General features: G+C 39.4%; 1 pseudogene; it reads left to right on the forward strand.

Annotated features, from left to right (window-relative positions):
- The first annotated feature begins 1,063 nt into the window (after positions 1 to 1,063).
- The window catches only part of LOC100454170 (peptidyl-prolyl cis-trans isomerase G-like), a 49,765-nt pseudogene continuing 25,197 nt past the window's right edge, over positions 1,064 to 25,631 (forward strand).

The following is a 25,631-nucleotide window of genomic DNA, read 5'->3' on the forward strand; positions in this document are numbered from 1 at the left end:
TCAATTGTGTGGGGCAGTCAGTGTTTATATGTATTCTTTCTCCAGCCTAAAGCATCGTGCCTCTTTTAGTTGGTAGCATCATTTATAGTATCTTAGATGGTGATCCAAGACTATAACTACTGTGAAACATTAATATCTTATCTTTAAATGATGGTATAGCATTTCCTGAAGATGTTTCAAATGCCTTATAAAATCATCAGATTAGCATGACAGCTTCTTATTGTTTGTATTACCGGGTACCCTGCTTTATATTCAAGCTCTGTTTTTTAAAAAACAGCTTGCTGAGGTATTATTGACATGCAAACTGTGTATTTTTAAAGTACATGATTTGATAAGTTTTAATATATGTATAAAACCACGAAGTTATCACCACAATCAAGAGAGTGAACAAATCTGTCACAAGGGCAAGTTTCCTTGTTCCCCTTTGTAATCATTTCCTCTTAACCCTTCCCACTCTCTCCCCCATCATTGGGCAATTACTGATCTTTTTCCTGTAACTATAAATCATTTTGCACTTTCTTAAATTTTATGTAAATGGAGTCACAAAAGATGTATTTCTCATTACCTCGCTTTTATTACTCAGTATAATTTGTTTTGCCATTCATCATTGTGTGTATCAATAGTTAATTCACTTTTATTGCTGAGTAATATTCTATTGTATAAGTGATATATCATAATTTGTTAAGCCATTTACTTGTTGGTGGGCCTTTGGTTTGTTTCTAGCTTTTGGCTAGCATGAATAGAGTGGCTGTGAATATATGAATATATGTTGTTATTTTTGGGGGTAAATACCTAGGAATGGAATGGCTGTTATTTTTGGGGGTAAATACCTAGGAATGGAATGGCTGAATTGTATGGTAGGTGTTATAGGTTGAATTATATTCCTCAAAAACAACATGTTGAAGTTCTAACCCCGAGTACTTCAGAATGTGCCCTTTTTTTGAAATAGGATCTTCACAGAGATAATCAAGTTAAAATAAAGTCATCATGGTAAACTCTAATCCAATATAACTACTATTCTTATAAAAAAGGAAATTTTGACAAAAAAGTGCACACAGGGAGGATGCCATATAAAGATAAAGGTAGAGATTGGGGTTATGGTTCTAGCCAAGAAGTGCCAAAGATTGCCAGTCAAGCATCAGAAGCCAGGGAGGAGCCTGGAACAGATTCTTCCTCACAGACCTCCAAAGGAACCAACGTGGAATTCTGTCCTCCAAAACTGTAAGATAATAAATTTCCAATGCTTAAGCCACCCAGTTTATGGTACTTTGTTATAGCAGCCCTAGCAAACGAATACAGTAAGTGTACATTTAACGTTTTAAAAATCTCCCAACTGTTTTCAAAGCAATTATACCGTTTTACATTCTCAGCCCAGTTAGAGAGTTAATTTTCATTTCCCTAGTAACTAGTGATGTTGAACATCTTTTCATGTGCTTATCTACCGTCTATATATCTTCTTTGATGAATTATCTGTTCAAATCCTTTACTCATTTTTAATTGGGTTGTTTGCTTTATTATTATTGCCTTTAAGAGTTCTTTTTGTTTTCTACATATAAGTTATTTATCAGATGTGTTTTGAAAAAAAGTTTCTCCTAGTCTTAGTCTTAAAAATAAGAAGTCCTAGTCTTCTTATTTTTTTTTATTATACTTTAAGTTTTAGGGTACATGTGCACAATGTGCAGGTTAGTTACATGTGCCATGTCGGTGTGCTGCACCCATTGACTCATCATTTAGCATTAGGTATATCTCCTAATGCTATCCCTCCCCCCTCCCCCTACCCCACAACAGGCCCCGGTGTGTGATGTTCCCCTTCCTGTGTCCAAGTGTTCTCATTGTTCAATTCCCACCTATGAGTGAGAACATGTGGTGTTTGGTTTTTTGTCCTTGCAATAGTTTGCTGAGAATGATGGTTTCCAGCTTCATCCATGTCCCTACAAAGGACATGAACTCATCATTTTTTATGGCTGCATAGTATTCCATGGTGTATTTGTGCCACATTTTCTTAATCCAGTCTATCATTGTTGGACATTTGGGTTTGTTCCAAGTCTTTGCTATTGTGAATAGTGCCGCAATAAATGTATGTGTGCATGTGTCTTTATAGCAGCACAATTTATAATCCTTTGGGTATATACCCAGTGATGGGATTGCTGGGTCAAATGGTATTTCTAGTTCTAGATCCCTGAGGAACCGCCATACTGACTTCCACAATGGTTGAACTAGTTTACAGTCCCACCAACAGTGTAAAAGTGTTCCTATTGCTCCACATCCTCTCCAGCACCTGTTGTTTCCTGACTTTTTAATGATCGCCATTCTAACTGGCGTGAGATGGTATCTCATTGTGGTTTTGATTTGCATTTCTCTGATGGCCAGTGATGATGAGCATTTTTGCATGTGTCTTTTGGCTGCATAAATGTCTTCTTTTGAGAAGTGTCTGTTCATATTGGTTTTTTTATTTTTATAACAGTCAGCACAGAACTCGTTCTATTGAGATTTGTAATTTTGGCCCTTATGTTAGCATTCATGGGATTCCAAGTGATAGTGACCCAAATACTTTTAGATTAAGGAAAAGCTGTTACTTTATTGAATCAAAGAAAGAGATGCATATCAGGGCCTGGAGCTCAGGACCTGATGGCAATTAGATTCACGGTCTCTTAGTGTCCCAAAGTTTCTCCAATGCATCAGCTTCACTTCCTCATGACATTCCTTGCTTAAGATATGGCCCCATGCCATCAAGGGCCACATCCTTACCCTTTGTGAATACAGAGAAAAAGATAGTATTCTCAGTCAACCTCTTTGGAAGATTCCTGGGAAGCACTCTGAATGGTTAGGTTCACATATATAACTTTGGACCAAATACTGTTGCCAATGCATGTGGTACAATGTAGGATTGGAAGGACTATATTTCATCTTTGTGGTCAGAGTATTAGAGTCTGTTGCTAGAACAAGGTGGGGAGAGGATTTAGAATGGAAGTTCTAGGCAAAGACAGTAGCCATTACAACCAGCAACAGAATCTCCCCAGATCTAAGCATGAGCAGGAATTCAAAATAGAAGCCCTATCATGTACCTTTTTCTCTATTGGGAGTATTGTCGTTCATTAACAGACACTCACTTGGACATTCTCAATGTTTCTGTGTGTGTCATCTCTGCTGTCATGAACTGAGGGCCTGGTTGGAAAGTACTTCTCCATTTCTATTTTTTTCCTTTTCTCCATCTAAACAATGCACATTTTCTTTTATGCCCTTGGCTTCCAAAGTCAGATCTAAAGATGAGGTTACCAGGTGTATTAGTCTGTTTGTGTTGCCATAAAGGAATATCTGAAGCTGGGTAATTTGTAAAGAAAAGAGGTTTATTTGGCTCATGGTTCTGCAGTCATGGCACCAGCATTTGCTTGGCTTCTGGTGAGGACTCAGGAAGCTTACAATCATGGCGGAAGGTTAACGGGGAGCAGGCATGTCACATGGCAAGAGAGAGAAAGAAGAGAGATTCCAAGCTCTTTTAAACAACCAGCTTTCACATGAACTCAGAGTGAGAACTCAATTATTACCATGGGGAGGGCACCAAGCCATTCATGAGGGATCCACCTACTTGAGCCAAACACCTCCCACCACGCCTACCTCCAACATCAGAGGTCACATTTCAACAGGAATTTGGAGCAGATGAAGCATCCAAACTATATCATTTTGACCCTGGATCTCCAAATCTCATGTTCTTTTCACATTGCAAAATTCATTAATCTCTTCCCAATAGTCACCAAAAGTCTCAACTCATTCCAGCATCACTCAAAAATCCAAAGTCTGAAAGCAAGTTCCTTCTACCTATTAACTTGTAAAATTAAAACTAGTTATTTACTCCCAAGATACAATGGCAGTACAGACATTGGGTAAACATTTCCGTTCCAAAAGGGATAAATCAGCTAAAAGATAGGGGCAATAGGCCCGGAGCAAGTTTGAAAATCAGCAGGAGGGACATTAAATCTTAAAGCTGCAAGATAATCTGTTTTGACTCCATGTCCCACATTCAGAGCACACTGATACAAGGGACGGGCTCCCAAGGCCTCAGGCAGCTCTGCCTCTGTGGCTTTGCAGGGTACAGCCCCTGTAGCTGCTATCACAGGTTGCAATTGAGTGCCTGCAGCTTTTTTAGGCTTAGAATATAGGCTGCTCATGACTCCACCATTCTGGGGTCTGGAGGGTGGTAGCCCCATTCCCACAGCCCTACTAGGCCATGCCCTAGTGGGGACTCTGTGTGGGGGTTCCAACCCCACATTTACCTTGAGCACTGCTCTAATAGAGTCTCTGTGTGAGGGCTCTGCCCCTGTGGCAGGCTTTTGCCTGGGTACCCAGGCTTTCCCATACATCCTCTAAAATCTAGGGAGAACCTTCCAGGACTGTTTCATGCTTGCATTCTGTGCATCTGCAAGCTTACCACCACATAGAAGCCACCAAGGCTTATGGCTTGAAGTGGCTTGAGCTGTACCTGGGGTCCTTTGAGCTGCAGCTGGAGCTGGAGCAGTGAGGATGCAGGGAGCAGCCTCTTACAGCTGCACAGGGCAGTGGGGCCCTGGGGTTGGCCCAAAACTGTTCTTTCCTTCTAGCCCTCTGGGTCTATTTTGGGAGGGGCTGCCTTGAAGTCTTCTAAAATGTCCTAGAGACCTTCTTCCCATTGTTGTGGCTATTAGCACTTGGCCCCCTTTTAGTAGTGTGAATCTCTCTAGCAATTGGTTGTTTCACAGCCTTGGATTTCTTTTCTGAAAATTCTTTTTCCACATGACCAGGCAGAAAATTTCCCAAATTTTAATGATCTTCTCTTTTAAATATAATGTCCAACTGCAAGTCATTTCCTTGGTCCTGTATCCAATTATAGATTGTGAGAAGTAGCCATGCCACATGTTGAATATTTGTTGCTTAGTAATTTCTTCTGCAAGGTACCCTAAGTCATCATTATTCTTATGTTCAATCTTTCACAAATCCCTAGGATGTGGACATAATGCAGCCACGTTTTTGCTAAGGTGTAACAAGGGTGATCTTTTCTCCAGTTCCCAATAACTTCCTCATTTTCATCTGAGACCTCATCAGCCTGGCCTTCACTATCCATATTTTTATCAGCATTTTGGTCACAATCATTTGACCAATGTGTAAGAAGTTTCAAACTTTCCTTTGTCTTCCTTTCTTTTTCTGCCCCCTCCAAAGTCTTCCAACCTCTGCCCATTACCCAGTTCCAAAGCCACTTCCACACCTTCAGATATCTTTATAGCAATGCCCCACTCCTCATTACCAATTTTCTGTATTAGTTCATTTGTGTTGCCATAAATGAATACCTTAATCTGGGTAATTTATTTTGAAAAAGATTTATTTAGCTCATGGTTCTACAGGCTGTAGAGGCATGGCACTAGCGTCTGCTTGGCTTTTGGTGAGGCCTCAGGAAGCTTACAATCATGGCAGAAGGCAAAGAGGGAGCAGGCATGTCACATGGCAAGAGAGAGGAAGCAAGAGAGATTCCAGGCTCTTTTAAACAACCAGCTCTCGAGTGAACTCACAGAGTGAGAACTCATTCATTATCATGGGGAAGGCACTAAGTCATTCATAAGGGATCCACCTGCATGACCCAAATACCTCTCACCAGGCCCACCTCCAACATTGGAGGTCGCATTTCAGCAGGAGATTTGGAGGGGACAAAACATCCAAACCATATCAGAGGGCCACATCCAAAAAGGAAAAAGATGAGTTACAGCAAGGAGATAGCCATTAGAATAGGGAAAAGTGGCAACAGAAGCATCTTTTGGTTTATTATGATTGACAGTCCTGAATAGTATATTTTGCTTCTCTAAGCTTTTGGTTTCCTATCTGCCATTTGGGAGTAATATGTTTTTTGCAACTTATTTCTTAAGAGGTTTCTACCTTTATTAGGTTTCAAGTTTAAAACAGAACTGAATTCTGGTGATGGCATTAGATGCCCCCTTCCTTTCCTCTCTCTTCCATGCCCTCTCCCCCAGTGGCATAAAATTAATTCTAGGGTGGATCAAAGAGGTATCTTCTGACAAGCCCAGCTTTTGCAGCCTTATGTGAGCATGGGAGAGTGAGAGTGTGGGAGTTCTGCTTCTATTCCTTGTGGGAACAACTATTTCTACACTTACATAAGGGATCCAGGCTGGCATTCTCTGTGTCCTCAGCTAAAGAACCGTTCCTTGAATGGTGATGAAGGTGAATAAAATTCACTTATAGAGAGGAAAGAACAGGTATCTGTTATTCTGTAATCTTTCCCCATCTTTTACTTCTGTAATACCCCTTCCAGGTCCTAATAGTAAGAAGCAAAAGTGAAGGAGAGGAAAAAAAATCAAAGAACAATGATCATCATGATGGTCATATATTAAGCACCTAACATATTCCAGATCCATTCTATTATTTTCTTGCTTCATTTAATCCTCACAGTAAATACATGAAGTAGTGCTGTCTCCATTTTCCAGATGAGAGAAACTAAGATCTGAAGATATTCAATAACTTGTTATGGCTATATGGCCAGTTATTGTTACAGCTAGCATTTGAACCTAGATGTGGCTCATCCCAAAGCCCCTTGACTTAACACTATGAAATCCTGCCTCTCAGGGAAGGAAAGGCTTTTAGAGAACATGTCATAGTCCCTGGTTCTCATCAACCCCTAATTATAGAGAAATGAGCAGACACTTAAATTGTGTAGTTTACCTTTAGTTGAATGACTTAGTTCTTGTGGTGAGAGAAGTGATGCAGAAATCCCTGGGTAATGTGTGAAATATGAGGATTCCTGGATTTTACCCTGTAAGCTGGTGGAGAGCGTGGTGGTTACATAGAAATCTGGACATTTATTTACTCCTCAGTACTCGTGATACAGATGATTCTTGGATCACATCTTGAGAAAAGCTAGATTCACCAGTTTTGATTATGAGGTCATGGTTCTGAATTCATTTTCTATAGGGCCCAATTTCTGTTGGTTTTGCCTTAAAAGCCTGTGTGTGTGTGTGTGTGTGTGTGTGTGTGTGTGTGTGTGTAAGGTGAAGGGATAGAAAGAGAAGGAAAACCATGAAAAGATAGCTAGGTTATCAGGAGAAAGGGATGTGTTATTAGGGAGGACTGAGGAATTGGATATATATTTTTCCTTTAGCCCAATGGCTGTGTTCAACATGTATCCTAGGTGCACATAGCTTCTTGCTTCAAAAAGTCCCAAAGGCATTGACTAGCATTGGTCATTTCTAAGCCATAGATTGCAATTCAGCTTTATTCATCTTCTCAAAATATTTCTTTTGACCACTGGGAAGATGAAGTAATGAAGCCATGCAAAACCAGTACTATTTTAGCCAAAACCAAACCAAATCCCCCCAGATCCCACCCCCCCGCAAAACAAAACAAAACAAAACAAAAAAAAAAAACAAACCAACCCAGCATAAAATGCTACTTTAAAGGGGGTGTCAGGCATAATACCCTCTACTCAGAAGCACAGGAAGACTCCACTGTTCTCCATCTCTCCTGCAGATGCCAGACAACAGCTACCTGGCCTCCCTCTTCCATTCTTCATAGAACAACAAAGCAATCGTTTTTCAAATGTGGAAGAACTATAACCTCCTTCTGTTAGAGTCCCCATCTAGAATGTAAGCTCCAGGAAGACAGGGAATTTTTTGTTTTTCTGTATTGATGTATTCTGAGTGCCTAGAATGGTGCCCAGTACATGGCAGTTGCTTTAGTAAATTGTTGACTGGCTAATGAAATGAATGCATAAATGAACTCTCTCCATTGGCTTTTGATAAAATCCAGATTTCTTAACATGACCCACAAGGCCCTTTCTAGCCTTCAGCTTCATCTTCAGCTCTCTCTACTTTGCTTGCTACATAGTCTAGCCTTCTTTTGGTTCTTTGAATCCATCCCGAGCCTTTCTGCCTCTAGGTTTCTCCATTGCTGTTCCATGTGTGTGCAGTGCCTTGCTCTCCACTTTTACCTGCAAGCATCTCCTCATCATTTGGGTCTCAGTTTGCTTGTCACTTCCTCCTACCAGAGGCCTTCCTTGCCTTCTGTTCCCTATCTGAATTAGGTTCTCCTGTTCTTTTTGTTTTTTGTTTTTCTCATAGCATTTTTTCCTTCTGCTTTTTTTGGCTCTGAACACAATTTGTATTTGTGTCTATGTTTATTTGATTCTTTGCTAGGTCACTGTCCATCTCTCTCACTGGACAATAGGCTCCATGAAGGCAAGACCTTGTCTATTTAACTCTCTTGTGTATGCTCAGGGGCTAGCAGAGGGTGGGCACAGAGAAAACCTTGAATAAATAAATATTTGTTGACTAGACAGACACATTTTAGCTGCAGAATATTTCAACTAAATAAGTAACTGATAGAAATACTGGGTATCCTGCATTCATGAAAACGAAGCCAAATACTGGCTAACCCAGTTTTGCTAAAGGGAAAAGGGCGAACCTGTCATTGTGTGAGGATGTCAGAAATGATGGAATTGGTGCAGATGTGACAAGTGACCTGTCCTGCTGGTAATTAGTAGCCTGAGGCTAAGCTAGTAGCAAGAGTGGATGGGGAACAATACTTAACCACCCAATTAAAAGGCAGTACGAACTTAAATTTAGAAGCTGGCTGTGGCCATGCCATGGAAATCACACTGAGGGGAACAGTTGGTTGCACAGCCCATGCTCTGAGGGCCATTCTTGCATATCAGACAGATAATTAAAGACACTGTGACTCTGCACATTTGGAAATTATGTCCAGTGGCCCTCTTGTCCTGAGCAGATAAGAACACAATGAGTTAAGGTCTGGGTCATTGATAGGTGATTCCAGGTCAGAAAGGATTTAAACCTTCCTTTGTAAAAGGGAGGAAGGAGTTTTTATTGATGCCAAAAAGCAAGAGGCCTGAGGTGTGGTAGAATATACTCTGAGCTGGGTATTGGGGATCTGTGCTCATGGACCCACTCATCCGTTAAAAGACTCCATGACCTTGGGCAAGACTCTCAGCCTTCTCATAAACCACTTTTACATTGAACAGTTAGAACTCTTTTGTTCAGAAGTGACTAAAGATGTGACATCAGGTTTTTAGGCAAAAAGTGTCTTAACTGGCTCTCATAACTGAGCGGTGTTAACGGCAGGTGCTTCTGGCCTGGATGGATACAGGAGTGTAAACAACTCACCCAGATTTGATTCTCTTTCCTGTCTCTTGGCCCCATTCTCTCTGTTGGCTCTATTCTCATACCAGTTTTCTCCTGGTGATAAGATGGCTGTAGCAGCTCTGGCCTGTGTCTTTTCTGCATGTTGTTTTCCAGAAGTCCTGCGCTTATCCTGAAATTCACTGTAATTGACCCCAGCTCGTCACTGGGCTGGGGGGTCCACTCATGTCTGGAAGGAAGTCCTCTAACTCTACCTAGATGCTAAAGTCATTGGCTTTTGGAACTGGTTTTTCTTAGCCCTGACAGCAAGCCCCAGGAGTTCAACTGCTTCCCCTAGCATATCTGAAACTCTCTAGCCAAGATACAGTGGGAAGGGGACCAGGAGTCTAATAGGATGAATCCAGATGGGGAATCATTTCATTTCTTCACTCTCAGAACTCACTGAGTTCCAACATCAGTGTTCTCGCTGATTTTCCACCATGTCACACATGATGGATGAAATTCACGTGGCATTGTGATTGGAATGGTTCAGAGGGTTGGGCTCTGGAGTTGGGCAGACTTGGGTTGAAATAGTGACTGCCCCAGCTAGTTGCTATAGAATCTCAGACAAAGACCTCTCTGAGCTCTGTTTTCCTATTGGATAAAATAAAATACTAATACTTGCTTAACTGTATGAGGATTGAACAACATCATTTGGAAAAGTGCTTTACACACAGCAAACCCACAGAATAAATGTTATTATTTTACTTATTGTTTTTGTATCTATAAATAAGCCTGAACATTTCTTTCTCTTCTATTTAAGAAAACTTGTAAGAATGCAAAGTTACAGGGATAACCTTGAATGTGTTCCCTTTAACAAGTGTTTTTCTCTCTATATTAGCTATAGTTTTCTGGTGATATACCCTTCGATTGTTTCATGTCATGATGTGGTATTTAATATTTATTTTGTAGTCTGACATCTTTTTCTGCACTAGATTGTGAGCTGTATTGAGGAGCAGGACCATGCTTTTTCATCTACCAGTATGTCCAGTGTCTTGCACTGATGAATGAATTCACAATTAAACTCCAAGTAGATTAAAACTTGCCTAAGAGCAAGAACCACATAAAATGTGTCTTAGTCATCCTCAGACACTTCAACACAATGGAAGAGTTATTATCTATTGGAACAAAGTGGGTGCTCAATAAATAGTTGTTATATAATTTATGTCTTTATTTTAGCATTTCTATCAATGATCTATTTTATTCTTTTAACGTTTTTAGTTTATATGCAAATATGGAATGGCTATGGCTCGTTTCTTTGTCACATTATTTATCAGAAGAATGCACTCAGAGCTCTAATGTGTGTACCTTCTGTGAGTACCCAGCCAGCAGAGAAGAAGTGGGTGTGGCCCAGGGTGGATTCCCTCAGCTACTGCCCACTCCTTTTCTTGTGTTACTCTAAACAATATGTTATATAGTGTTATATAGCTGATGTGGTCCCTGCCCCTGGTCTGGGGTAGAGCAGGCAGTGGGCAAGCAATGAGCCAACACTGATCACTCAGGTTCTCTCTCCTGGGGGTTGGAATCTTGGAGCAACCCTGCTGCCAGTGCAATTCAATTTCTGGTTAATTGTCTCTTCTGTCAGGTTTGTGAGTAATCCCAGATCCTCCGGTTAAATTTTACTTTCTCCCTTACATGAAGTCAGTGTTAATTCCTGTTGAAGGCCTACAAAGAACCCTGATACAAATGGTACTTTGAAATCTGCACTGAAGTGTAGATGACTATTAGTCCTTTCCTACTTCTCCAGAAACATCTATTTTGAACCCAATACATTTCTAAATGGAAAAGTTTTCAGTGGTGAAAGAGAAGCCATTTCTGCTTAGAGTGGCTACTGAAAAGCATCTTAAGTCATAATATTTAGCCTACTCCAGTCTGGACTGATTCTGGGAAGACAAGGACTTGTGGTCAATAAATGATTAATGAGTGTCAGAGATGACCAATTTTTTGATCTTTGAGCTCTGTATTCTGAGGCCACATCTGTGGTTACAGCACTGCTAAGGTTGTGTCTGCAGTCCTTTTATTTTTTTTTTTGAGACGGGGTCTCACTCTGCTGCCCAGGCTGGAGTGCAGTGGCTTGATCTTGGCTCACTGCAACCTCTGTCTCCTGGGCTCAAGTGATCCTCCCTGCTCAGCCTCCCGAATAGCTGGGACTAGAGGTGTGTGCTACCATGCCTGGCTAAATTTTGTATTTTTTGTGTAGATGGGGTTTCACCATGTTGCCCGGGCTGACCTTGAACTCCTGGACTCAAGTGATCTGCCCACCTCAGCCTCCCAAAGTGCTGGGATTACAGCCACCATGCCTTCCCCTCTCCCGCACCCCCCTTTGTTTTAGATAAAAAAGAAATTAGCTCTTTCTTCCCCCTTGGGATGATGAAAAGTCAGGTTAGCTTTGAAACATGGATATGGTCCATGTAATACCCTAAAGTTCCTATAGCCTTAGATGTTATGAACAGCTTCAGGTAACAAGACTCAGGTATGAAAAGCACCCAGCAGTAGACACAATGCTTGAAGCATCAAGAAAGGAATGTTTTTAAAACATACACCATGTGTTGGTGGAAGCCAGAGTTGGAGCCTTTAGCCTCCTGACTTCTCGGCTGGGTTCCCCAGTATCCCTAATCACCTCCCTGAACAGAATCAAAAATGTTCTGCATCTCACTTTAAGCTGGGTTTTGAGTTTAGAAACTTTTAATGGAATTAATGGGCAGGAACACCAGTTAAGGCAGATTTTTGACTGCCAACATGCCAGCCTGGCATATTTTCATAGGTACCCAAGTTAAGAGTTTATTTTTTCAATTTGCTATAAATGGAATTAACAACAGGCCACTTGGAGACCTGAAAAACCACAGATGCCAACAGAAGCAGCCACATCTTTCATATTTTATGCTTATTTGAGTCACTGAGTGTGGGAACCATCAAAGAGAAAAGTGTAGGTTGATTTCTATCATCATCATTGTCATTGCTGTTGTTATTGTAAGTGCTATTAATCAAAGCCTGAGAGATTTCAAGTGAAAAAAAAACTCTGAAATATGATTGTGCCCTGAAGTGTCCCTCTTCTCTCCCTCTCCTTCTTTAAGGACTATATTTGAAAACCTAAGCTCATGTCTGAATAAAAATAAGTTAGATTTTAAGGTTCATTTCCAGCAAATTTTAGAAGGAGATATGGTTGGACTTTGTGTCCCCTCCCAAATCACATCTTGAATTGTAATCTCCAGGTGTGAGGGAAGGACCTGGTGGGAGGTGATTGGATCATGGTGACGGTTTCCCCTATGCCGTTCTTGTAATAGTGAGTGAATTCTCATGACAGCTTATGGTTTTAAAAGTGTTTGGCAGTTCCCCCTTTGCTCTCTCTCTCTCCCTTCTGCCACAATGTAAGACATGCTTTGCTTTGCCTTTGCCTTCTGCCATACTTATAAGTTTCCTGAGGCCTCCCCAGCCATGTGGAACTGTGAATTAATTCAATTAAACCTCTTTCCTTTATAAATTACCCAGTCTTAGGTAGTATCTTTATAGTAGTATGAGAAAGGACTGATACAGAAGGCAATACCATTTCTTTTGGCATGGATGGCTTTCAAGTCTTCTCTTCCCATTGGGTCAACCATATTCAAATAACTAGGCTTTGAGTATTTCTAGTCACAAGATACATGAGTTGGAACAGTTCTAGGTGATGTTATAGGGTGTTTACAACAGAACTAGATGAATGAGATATTATAAATTTCAATGTCTTGTGTCTTTGAGAATAGCCCTGGAACATTTTTAAAGTTGTTTTTATTTCTGGAAAGTGGTTTAAATCTCTTCTTTGAAGAAGTCTGTTAGAGCGGTAAGAGGACTTGACTCAGAGTGAGAGCTTGGCTCTGGTCCTTAATCTCTTCTTCTACCCTGGGCAAGTTACTCTTCCTCTTTGGCCTTGAGTTTTTTCTTCTCAAACATGGAGACTCAATAATACTCACAATGCCTTTTAATGTGAGAATTCTTTGATTCTACAAATTGCTTTCAAAGTCAGTTTATAGGTGCAAAGTAAAAATGTGATCATAAATTTAGACCAGTTATGTGGGTCATTTATAGCAGTAGTTCACAGACTTTAGTCTGCTTAAGGCTCACTTGAGGTTATTGTGAGAAAGGCAGCTTCCAGGGCCTCATCCCTACAGATTCTAATTTGGTAGGTCTATGGCCAAAATCTTCATTTAAACAAATCCTCTTGGGATCGTGTGTGTGTATGTGTGTTTCTAATGATGGGGAACATGGTGCAAATATGAGAATCTTCGTAGGGGTAAGCATAAGTTGAAAAAAAAAAAAACTCTTTCCATAATTCTTTTTTTTTCTGGAGTAAACTTAACCATCTGATCCTCAGGAAAAGACACAACAACTACTTTAAGCAGATGTTCCTTGATTTCTGCAGGATCAGATGAGGTGCAGGAGTTGCTGGCACAATAATGAATAGAAATGCCAGCTGATTTGGAAGAGTCCTGGGCCCTTGAAGAGGACGGAATTAGAGGTCAGAAAACATAACTTTTGTTCCTAGCACTGCTATTTCTGTGCTGTGGTCTTGGACAAGTCATATAGGCCCTGTGAAGCACTCTTTGTACTTTCTAATTGGGATGGGCTCTGTGATGCACTCAGGAATCCTCTTAGAAATGAATTGTTTACCTAGTTCAACCATTGTGGAAGTCAGTGTGGCGATTCCTCAGGGATCTAGAACTAGAAATACCATTTGACCCAGCCATCCCATTACTGGGTATATACCCAAAGGACTATAAATCATGCTGCTATAAAGACACATGCACACGTATGTTTATTGCAGCATTATTCACAATAGCAAAGACTTGGAACCAACCCAAATGTCCAACAATGATAGACTGGATTAAGAAAATGTGGCACATATACACCATGGAATACTATGCAGCCATAAAAAATGATGAGTTCATGTCCTTTGTAGGGACATGGATGAAATCGGAAATCATCATTCTCAGTAAACTATCGCAAGAACAAAAAAACCAAACACCGCATATTCTCACTCATAGGTGGGAATTGAACAATGAGAACACATGGACACAGGAAGGGGAACATCACACTCTGGGGACTGTTGTGGGGTGGGGGGAGGGGGGAGGGATAGCATTGGGAGATATACCAAATGCTAGATGACGAGTTAGTGGGTGCAGCGCACCAGCATGGCACATGTATACATATGTAACTAACCTGCACATTGCGCACATGTACCCTAAAACCTAAAGTATAATAATAATAAATACATAAATACATAAATACATAAATATATAAAAAGAAATGAATTGTTTACTCCTCTAGCTTCTGGAAGTTCTCCTGGAAGATGGCCCTCAGCTTGGAGCCCTCTTTAGGGATGGCCTCAGTTGAAACAAACTGCTTTTCCCAGGTCTGCCTCCTTCTAGAGCAACCTATAATACTGATTCATCCATGTAGGGGTAGAAAGGCCCAGACTCCTTGCCCCAGCCAGTGACAATTTTGAAGAGCCAGCCTGGACCAGATGTCCCTGTGGCCCTGACAAAAAAGCCCTGAGGCCTTTTTTGTAACTGTCGCAATTCACCTTCTCCCTCTGCCCAGAACTGCTTCCTTCTTCCTTCCTTCTACAGGTGTTGATTCTGAGAGCACTCCCCTGTAAATGGCTGATGTGCAAATATCTCTCCCAGGAAACCCCATTTGGGACAGCGATAATAATAATGCTAGTCATGATAACAGCAGCTACCATTTATTGCATGCTGACTATAGGTCAGGCAAGATACCAACTCTTGTATAAACATCATTCTGTTTTCTCTGCAAAACTATCCTGTCAGGTAGGAATTCTCATCTCATTTTACAGGTGAGAAATAGTTTTATGAACTTAAGAGAAAACAATATATGTAAACGTGCTTTGATTATTACAAAATAGTATTACTTCTATTTATAAATTTCAACCAAAGAGATTTTCTTAAGCTTTGCAGCAGTACTCTCTAGATGAAAGCCTTCCAACTGGCTCTCAGTGGGAGAGAAGGCAGCTCTTCTCTCATCCTCTACCACCTGCCCCATTCAACCAACTCAAAGGGAACCCAAGAGGCTGCTTCCTAGCCTATGACACTTTACAAATGCCGTGTATATTGTGATATCACTCTCTTTTTTTTTTTTTAAACAAATGTACTTTGCTTGGAATTCTGGTGGCATTTTTTCTAAATCCAGAAAATACATTTGCATAGGAAAAACAACAGCAACTCTCTGTGTCTCTGTATTCTCAGCCTTTCATGGTCTACATTACAGCTCATGTATTTACTCACCCATCGCACACCTTTCTAGCCATCTATCATATATGAGGAAGTGTGCCCAGCACGAGGTAATCAAAAACAAGACCAAGCTGCAGTCCTTGCAAGAGGTTTTGCCCTAGGTGCTATGTCCCAGACCTTGGCTGCAGTGCCTTCTTTGTGTAGCTCAGTCTTCATGCCTCAGTCCCATCAATGCATCCAAAGGTGGCAACAAAGGCCCCCTTTCCTATGGCCTACAGCCTGAAATTCTTCCTATTTTGAAGGACTAAACTCACCCTAGAGTGAAAGGATCCCTGAATTAAGCTAAACATACTTCTCGACTGAGAATATCCATCTTGGTTTTTGCTTAAACCCATGTTAAGGTTTTCTACCATTTCCCACCGAATTCAGTGACATTCACCCTAAGAAAGTTAAGCTCTTGTTTAAAAGTAATTTTTAAAATTCCCTTTCTAATTAACCACCGACAAGCTGTCTGCCAATAACTGTGTTTATTTTTTAGAAAATCAATTGCATTCTCTACAAAAGACTCATCCTTTTCAGTCAATATTCCCTCCATTACACACAGATAACGTTTATTGTGGCAACTTCAGGGACCAGAGTCCAGTTCTTTCATGGGGTTACCTGCAGCCAATCTAAATAGCAGGTGTTTGGAACATCATCTCCCTAAACACTAACAGATTTCACCTTTATCATGTTTCCTAGTAAGTAGATGTGTTGGGAATACTAGGATTTTCTGCCTTCCTGCAGCCCTAAGATAAAGGTGCTGACTATGGGCAGTGTTTGCTGACTCAGCCCCGAGCTGTCTGTTAGTACTGCCCAATGATTCCAGCTCAGGGTAGTCTGTGGTATGTGCAAAGCAGTCATTGTTCTTGGCTCAAGGGAAGCCTGAGAAAATGGGGATACTGGATTTTGCTATTGTATGATGTAAGATACATGGAAAGCTGCGACGATTTGTTAAAAATAATCATATGAATCTTGTTTACTTCCAAATTCATTTATTCATTAAACACACTTTATTCAGCCCCTGCTAGGTTCCAAGCACTGTTCTGGGTATAGATAGAAAGACATGAAGGCAGCCTTTCTGAAGCCTACAGTCCAGGGTCAAAAGTAGAGAAACAATACACTAAGAAAGCAATATATAATTGAGATGGATATTATGAAGTAAATGAAAAAATGATCAAAAATTAAGGTGGGTGTGGTTTGGGGGCATCAGGAACCATTTAGACTGGATTATTACTGAAGGCTTTTTAAAGTAGATGATCTTTTTTAGGTTTACTTTTCTCATTCCCTTCATCACTGCTTATTGAGTTACCTGTTTAAATATTTGCCCTCATTGGTCCATAAGCTCTATGAATACAGAGACTTTAGCTGGTGACTGTTGTAGTCACTAGTGCATTTTCATGCACCATGCATACTTGGCACACAGTAAGTCTTTAAATATTTGCAGAATGAATAAATGAATGAATTAGACAATAGCTCCATCCCAAACACGCACGTGCACATACACACACTGACGCAGTAGGAGAGAAGAGGAACAGCATTTTTAGAGCTAAACGGGATAACATCCTGTCCTCCTTAACAGGAAGGATCTTGGAGTCAGTGCTAGGAAATCTCTGAGCTTATAAGAAATGGATCCACATCATTTGTGAAACTGGAATTATCTGATGGGGATTAAAGGTTTTGTCCATAGGACTCAAGAAGTAATAAATCTATATTCTTTGAAGCTTAAGATAGGATATTTGTTAGGCTACTTGCTGCTAGATGAGGCAAGATTGGATTTTTGTGGTCTCCTCTGGAAGATGCCCTCATTGTAAGCTGCTGGAGGCTGGGTTTATTTGCCTCGGGAACATGTAACACAGTGATAATCTCCCATGGTTCTAGAAAGGCTGAAAACTATAGGTAGGGGTTTGATCCACTAATCCATTTTCTATGGCTTACTATTGATTGAATTTGGTTAATGGTGAGATGGAGACTTTACTGTCCTTCTGCAGTAAATTTTGTTATGTCCTGGAAGGCATCACACTCTCTTTCCAGTCAAATTGTCCGAACAATTGGTCTTCTTTTTGGTTACCTCTTGTGCTGGGCACACTTCCTCATGTATGGTAGATGGCCTCAGTACATCTTCCTTTCTTTGTGTGTGAGAGAAAAGAGAGATGCCAGGGTCTGACTCCAGAAACCCAGAGAAAAAGAGTCTAAAATTAATAAGAGGTTATTACAGACAACAACGGCTCTTTGGAATCCTAACAATAGATTTCACTTCTGAGGAGGAACTATTATTTACTTTAGGAATAATAGAAAGACATTCTTTCCACTTGTGAGTTCTGTAGAGTACTATCACATTCCAAGATTGATGTGTGGGAATAGGAATTAAAAACATATTGTATTTACAAAGGATCAAACTTGTTTCACATGAAAGTATCTATATTATTACAATGCCCAAGACCTACTCTCTGGGCAACTTGGACCCTTAGTATCCCAGGGATACTTGAGGTAGAGACCAGAAAAGACTTGAGCTATTTTGTCTCTGAGTAACATGGTGCTCATCATGCCAGAGAATTGAGCAATATTCAGATAAAATCCTGACTCAGTATTACTTCCATGAAGATTTTTTTTGGCCACAATTTTATATTATTTTTACTAATTTCCTTCAAGAGCAACCCCTCATATCTTCATGGTAACGCCTGTAATAAACAAAGCAGATGGAGGGTTTCCGATGCTATCTTTACTAGGAGTATTGTTTTTCCTTGTTTTGGGATGTTACCAATAGGCCAGCATCCTTGGAAATCTGTTTTAACTTTTCTCCCTTTGAGGATCTTTCTCTAAGGAAACTGAAGGTGCTTCTATGATAAGATAACTCTAGACCTGAGCGAGATATCAGTAGAAGGTTTCTAATATATCTGGTTTGGAATAAAAAGAAGGCCGTATGTGAACCCAGTGTCATTTGACTTTGGGGAGAGATGGTCAGTAACCTAGCACAGAATGTGATTGTTAACAGATTAAAGTATTTTCTGCTCACCTGAGTTTATACTAGACTATTATGCTGATTTATGATTAATACTGGGCCTTAATTCAGACCCAACTAAGGGCTTGAATTACCAATTAATAGGCCTTTGAAACCTTAATTAACTATTATTTCTTAATGGAATCATAGAAACTTAGAACTAAAAGACTATCTGACCCAATTCCTCTAATGTATGGAATTTGAGACCCAGAAAGTAAAAATAATTTCCCAGAACACTTCTTCCATTGTATGTATCCTATGGTCTTGTTAGTGAAAATGCATCATGTTTAATTTTAAGGTTTCTGTCTTCTTGGAATTATCTGAGTCTCCAAATTCATTTCAGTGTAATTTTTTTAATTAAGAAAGAAGGTAAGCATAAATCAGCTATTCATTGTCTTAGTTAATGAATTTCCTCTTCCAAGTCAAGATATTTATGAATATGATGTTGCTGCTTTTCTTTTACTTTATTCACAAAATCTTTTTTGATGTCGACTTTTAGAAACATTCTGGGATATTAGTTACTGAATATTGGGCTAGACTAACAATTTTAGGGACTCTTTGACAAATCATTCTGACCCAGCCCAGCAGAACCTATGTTCCCCTCTAACCACAAATGCTTTAACAGCAAGTAGGGAAGAAATATCGCTAATAATTCTGAGACCTGATTTGAAATCCATGGTCAGTAACAGAAATTGTATTACAAACTGGGATTAAATTCCTGAACTAGATCACAAAAGCTTACTTAACTCACACTTTTTTTGTTTCTGTTAGGGTTGTTTCTGTGCAATAAAAAGAATATATTAGTCAAACAAATTATAACTTAAATAAAAAAGACTACTTAATGGCTTATGTATCCGAAGAGTCCAAGGATAAACCTAGCTTCAGTAATGGCATGATCTAGAGTTAATGTGACACACCAGCACCTAGTTTTTCTCTCTCCTTGTCTTGACTCTCCTTCTTCTGTTTGGAGTACATTATCACACACTTTCACTTCTAAACGAGGCAAGTTGATTGCAGCAGATGCAGCCTACTTCAACTAGGTTCAAGTGGAAGAGTAATCTCTTTCTTGAAGTTCCCACATGAGTCTAATTGGACAAACTAGAGTCACATGTTCTTTCCTCATCCAATCACTGTGACTAGTGAAATGAAGTGAGCTGATTGGCTAGGGCTGGCTTATGGGTTCCACTCTTGGATTTGGAGGGAATCCTCACTCAAAGTAAATAATTTGGGAGTGGATAAGGGGATAAAGTTTCAAAAGAAAATCAGGGTAAAATAATCAAATAATGAATGGCTGTAGGAAGGCAAAAACATAAACTATACTTGGCCTTATTCCCAAAGATATGGAAGGTGAATTTTTAAAGACTAGATTTTGATGTCATTCTCTATGTTGTCTATTAATGTATGAAATGAAATTGGCTGGAAACCCGAACACCTTATCACATATTTCCACAGATCCATCTTTTCTCTTTCAGTTGTGAGTCTTTTAGTATCCTGAATTAACTTAGAAAAACAAAAGAGTTTGGCCACTTGAATCGTAGGAATTTGCTTCTCAAAAGTGTGATTCTCATATTAGCAGCATTTGGTTTACCCGGGAACCTTCAGAAATGCAGAATCTCAGGTCCCACCCCAGACCTGTTGAGTCAGAACTTGCATTGTAACAAATACCTAAGGAACTTGTATTTACATTAAAGCTTTTTCATGGCTGATTAAGAGTTTTTTCTTTATCACTGGTTTTAAGCAATTTGATTACCATGTACCTTGGTATCCTTTTCTTCATGTCTTATGTTTGGGGTTAATTGAGCTTCTTTGTAAAAGAATTCAGTCATTATTTGTAAAAATTTCAGTCATTATTCCTTCAATATTTTTACAATACCATACTTCCTCTTTTCCTTCAAGTACCTCAACTTACATATACAATCCTGTGTAAAGTTTTTCTGCAATTCATCGATTCTATGTTCATTTATTTTCAGTTTCTTCTTCTGTGTTTCCTTTTGAAGTTTTATTTTGATGTCTTCAAGTTTAGTAATATTTTCTTCAACAGTGTCTGATCCCACAGTTAATCCTATCCGGTATATTTTTCATCTCAATTGTTGCATTTTTATTATTTAGTTCAACTTAAATCTTTAAAATATATATAATATTTATATATATAATATATATAGTCATGTCTATAATGTCCTCCTGCCTTCCTCTACCTTCTTTAACATACGCAATATATTTATAATAACTGTTTTAATGTCCTTTTCTACTAATTCTATAATCTGTGTCATTTCTGAGCCTATTTACATTAATTGATTTTTCTCCTCATTATGGGTGCTATTTTCTCACTTGTTTGTCTACCTGGAATTTTTTACTGGATGCCAGACATTGTAGACTTTATTTTGTTTGGTAAACATTTTATATTCCTTTAAATATTCATATGCTTTATTCTGGGACATAATTTATTTAGAAATAATTTTATCCTTTCAAAGACTTGCTTTTAAGCTTTGCTAGGTAGGACAAAGGTAACTTTTTATTCTAGGGCTAATTTTGTTCTACATCCTTAGAGGCAGAACAATATCTGATGTCCATGTATTACAAAGTTCTTCCTACTCTGGCTGGTGGGAACACAAACTATGACCACCCTGTATGAGCTCCAGGGATTATTTCATTTCCTTTATCCAGGAATTACATAGTTTTCTTACATCCGTGATGCATTCACCTGTACTCAGCTGAACCCTTTGCAGATTTCTGGGGCTCTCTCTCTGTGCAACCATCTCTTATCCAGCTCTGCTCTGCAAATTCGAGCCACCTTGGCCTCCCAAATTTTCATCACTGTTTCTTCAACTGAGGTAGTACACTGGGCTCTGTTTGGGTTCCCCTTTCCTGCACTGTGACCTTGAAACTTTTCGAGGTATTTAGCCAGAGTAGTAATCATAGGACCCACTTAATTTGTTTTTCTTCCTTCAGGGATCACTGTCCTGTACTGCCTGTTGTCCAAACATTTGAATACCATTGTTTCATATATTTTATCAAGTTTTATAGTTGTCTAAGGCAGGAGGGTAAATCTAGTCTGTATATGGAGTTCCTGAACATTCAAGCTTGAGAAAAAATCTTAGAAGACTTCATTAGCCTCATTGTGTCCACCAAGTTCTATCCAAACTTGCTCAGAGATGGAGTCATCCCCTAAGATTTTATGAGATCCAATACAATTTTTTTTTTTGTAATTTCTTCTCAGATGCCACCCTTTTTCTGAAAAGAGGTTTCTGATGCCTTCTATGCTAGAGTTGATGTACTCTTGGTAAACCAAGATTTATGAGATCACTGATAAGTTCAGTATCCGTCTCTGGAGAACCCAAATACCTTAATAATATATATCACTGACATTCTTTTCTATTGAAAAGATCTGGGAGATAATAAAAGTGATATTCTAAAGCAATTAGTTGAGGCAACAGAAAAAACACAAACATAAAAAAAGCCATTAGGCAAATGTGTGACCATTTGAAGCCATTCTGCTTTGAAATTAGGTCAGATAATAGGAAGAGGGTGGAACTCTGGAAATTTTCTGCCCATCACCAATTTGAATATTAGACCAATTCATTATTCATAGAAATCCCAGAAGATGCTCATGCATATCTTTGGGAACAGGTAGCATGAATTTGAAACAAGCTTTGGGAACACAGCCCACTCGTAAATGAGAGACACTTAACTCTCCCATACCCACAACTCTGGAAAATGAAGACTTTGGGTTTCCTTAGCATTTTTGGGTCTGCCCTATATTAATGTCTAAGAAACACCACTTGCGTTTCTCCACCTTTCTGCCACCACTCTTGCCAAGCCAACATCGTCTCCCACTTGGACTATTGCATGGCCCCCGAAGTAATCACCTTGTTCATGCTCTTTGTGTATTTCAGTCCTTTGTCCATACAATCAGCCAGAGTCATTTTTTAAAAGCTCATTTCTGATCCTATTACTACCCTTCTTAAATTTTTCTAATGGCTTTCCAAGGCACTTAGAGTGAAATCTAAGCTTCTTATCACAGCCCGTCTGGCTTCTGGCTTCCTTTCCAGCTCATCTCGTATTGCTTGTTTCCTCTGCCATCCTGGATTGCTTCGTTTTTCTAGCAAGCCAAGTTCTTTCTTACCTCCCTCTCTTTGTAGTTAGCCAGAGTAATCACAGGACCACCCTAATTTGTTTTTCTTCCTTCGGGGATCACTGTCGTTTACTGCCTGTTGTCCAAACATTTGAATACTGTTGTTTCATACATTTTATCAATTTTTAAGTTATCTAAGTCAGGAGGGTAAATCTAGTCTCTGTATTCCATCATAGCCCAAACTGGGAGTTCCTGCACATTCAAGCTTGAGAAACACTGTCTTAGAAGACAGTGTTTGTTGTTCTCTCTTCCCATGTGCACTTCATCTAGATCTTTTCATTGCTGGCTGTTTTCTTACTTTAAATCAGAGCTCAAAATCTTACAGAAGCTTTTCTAACCATACTACCTAAAGTAGCTTTTCTCTAATATCAAATCACTTTATTTTTCTCAATGGAATTCATTATCATTTGGAATTTTCTTGGTTTGTCTATCTCCCCAATTAGAATATAAGCTTCATGAGGACAGGTAACTTGTCCGTCTTGTTCACAGCTATAACCTCATGCTTCGAAAGTGCTCAGCACATGGCAGCCACTTGCTGGATATTGCTGGATGTTAAAAAGAACTGTGAGCCCACTGTGGGTGCAAAAATGTTTAAGCTAATTTATACTTATATTTTAAAAATCAATTTTTGAACCAATTTATGTCAGATCTGTCTATGCTTCTAATCTTGGTTGCTGGTACATAAATATATTAAACATATCTTTGGCTTTCTTTGAGCATTTATTATAGCATGGTTAATGTGCAGACAATTTTAGTGTATTGTATTTTTTTTTGTATTTCAACAAACATGTTTTGGGTATGCTAGACCTGAGAATCTGTGATGAAAATATGAAATTGTTTTTTCAAAAGTAGATTCTTAGATCCCTCCTTCTGAAAACAAACTGGAATGGGGTTTTAGACTCATAGGAAACTTCATATACATAAAGGAATATATAAATATATAAGTATATATTTTTTGAACATATATATATATACACACACACACGTACATTATCTTATTTTCAACCACATCAGGTACATGTGTAACTTTCATGTAATGCTATCTGATGTAATTTTACCTGAAGAAAGCAATACCTTACCTAATACCCCTTTGATGCCTTTAATTGAAATTATATAATCGGTTGTTATTTATGAGCACAGTATTTTAAAAATTTACATTATGAAGTACTGTGGGGTTTGTCAGTGCATACAGAGCATGGTGGGGATTCCCATAACAGGAAATTGATTCAGGGCAAAATTTCATTTAGTTTTTGAAAGTATGTTCCTTTCTTCCGGGCATGGGCTTTTCATAGGGCTGTGAAGAACATTGCACTTACTGGAATGGAGGGATGCACTGCCCTGTTCTAGGGACCTTCATGCTATTTTGAGTATATGTTTTTTCTATTCAAATGATTCCCCAACTGTGGTTGCCTATTAGAATAAAGAATCAACAGGGTCTTTGGTAACCATGGAAGCCACTGGCTCTCGGATGAGTTATTTTTAAATTGCTTCACGGAATAAATTTCTCTTCTTTCCTGAGAGGAAAATAGTGTAATATGATCTTTACAATGTGAGGCCTCAGCCATGGAAACCAGAAAGGGCCATTGAAAAAAGGAAGATTCTATATTGCCTTATTTTATTGATAATCCAAATTTTAGTCCAGATGAGACTTGGAAAGTTACATTAATGGTAGACACTTTACAAAATCTAGGAGTCATCAAACAGCTCTCATTGAGGCCTCAACTTTTAGAATCTTAGTTCTAGCATTTCTTAAATTTGTTTTTCCCTTTGCTAATTAGAGCCTCAAAGGAAAGCCTCAAGTAAATCCTGCTGGTACTTCAGTTGAAGATATTGAGAAAGCAGTTTATGCCTCTGACTTCTGGGTAGATTAAGATATAGTGACATTTCCATAGGTTGCTTAATTCAGACTTGGTTTTCCCTTTTAGCCTCAGATTAGGAAGAAGAAAAAATGACTGTGATGAGCTAGCATTTCTTAACAATAAACTCTTGTCTCAGTATTATTTTGAAAATCTGCATTGATAGAAATTTTTAAAAACAGTAATTATGAGTTCTCCCCTGACCAAAGGACAAATTGCATTTTGCTCCTGGAAATGCCTCTATATTATTAATGCTATTATTGTTATTTATGAAGTGACTCAAGGGTGTGTTCATGAGTGTTGGAAGATGTATGGAAGAAGCAGAAGACCAGATTCCTCTCTAATTAGGTCAGCCAAGGCTAGAAAGTGATTACGTTCATATTATTTCTGCTTTCACCTGAATAGTCTTTTAAATAGAACCTAGAAAAAAATGGAATGTCAGACCTGTAAAGAGCCTTTAGCACGGGCCTCATTTTGCAAAATGAGAAGAAGCCCCAGCCAGTTGTCTCTCGTTTCTCTTGACTTGGGATCCATTGATCTGTCATGGACAAGCCTAAGATCATACCAGGGGACTCAATGTTAGGGGCTTCCCTTCACACCTACAATGAAATCCAAACTCATGATCATGGCTACCAAGTGGGCTCACACCTGCTGTTGCGTCCTACCTCCTGTGCTCCCTCCCTGTGCCTCATTCACATGTTTCAGTACACCCATTTTTCCCTTTCCTGAAAATACAAGTTTGTTGAAATGTGTAGGCTCTTTGTGCTTTCTGGGGACCATGCTTTAAAGCCTTTTCCCTGATTTGGAATGGCTGTAGGCCAAATTCTAAGAAGGCCCCCAAGCGCCCCACACTTGAGAGTTTCCCATACCCTATACAATCCACTGTTCTTCCCACACCCTGTATAATCCACTGTTGTGCTGGACCCCTTTGAATCTCAGTAGGGATGGCACCAAGTTTGAGAAGCCAAAGAAGAGACCTGAAGCCAGCAAATGAGACATGAGGTCTTACTGGGGGCTTCCATACAGGGTAGAGAGTCCAGTGGTGGTGGCTGGACAGGAAAACGGCAACCACTTACAAAAAACATGCAGTTTGTATAGCATTTTCACTTTGCACCCTCCCGCTAACAACTTCCACCTGGCAGCCTTCATTTAACCCAAAACAAAGGGCCCGAATATCTTGTATGGCCCGCCTAACACTGATGGGACAGGGGC

The sequence above is a fragment of the Pongo abelii genome, chromosome 4 (assembly GCF_028885655.2).
Source record: "Pongo abelii isolate AG06213 chromosome 4, NHGRI_mPonAbe1-v2.0_pri, whole genome shotgun sequence".
Lineage (NCBI taxonomy): Eukaryota > Metazoa > Chordata > Mammalia > Primates > Hominidae > Pongo > Pongo abelii.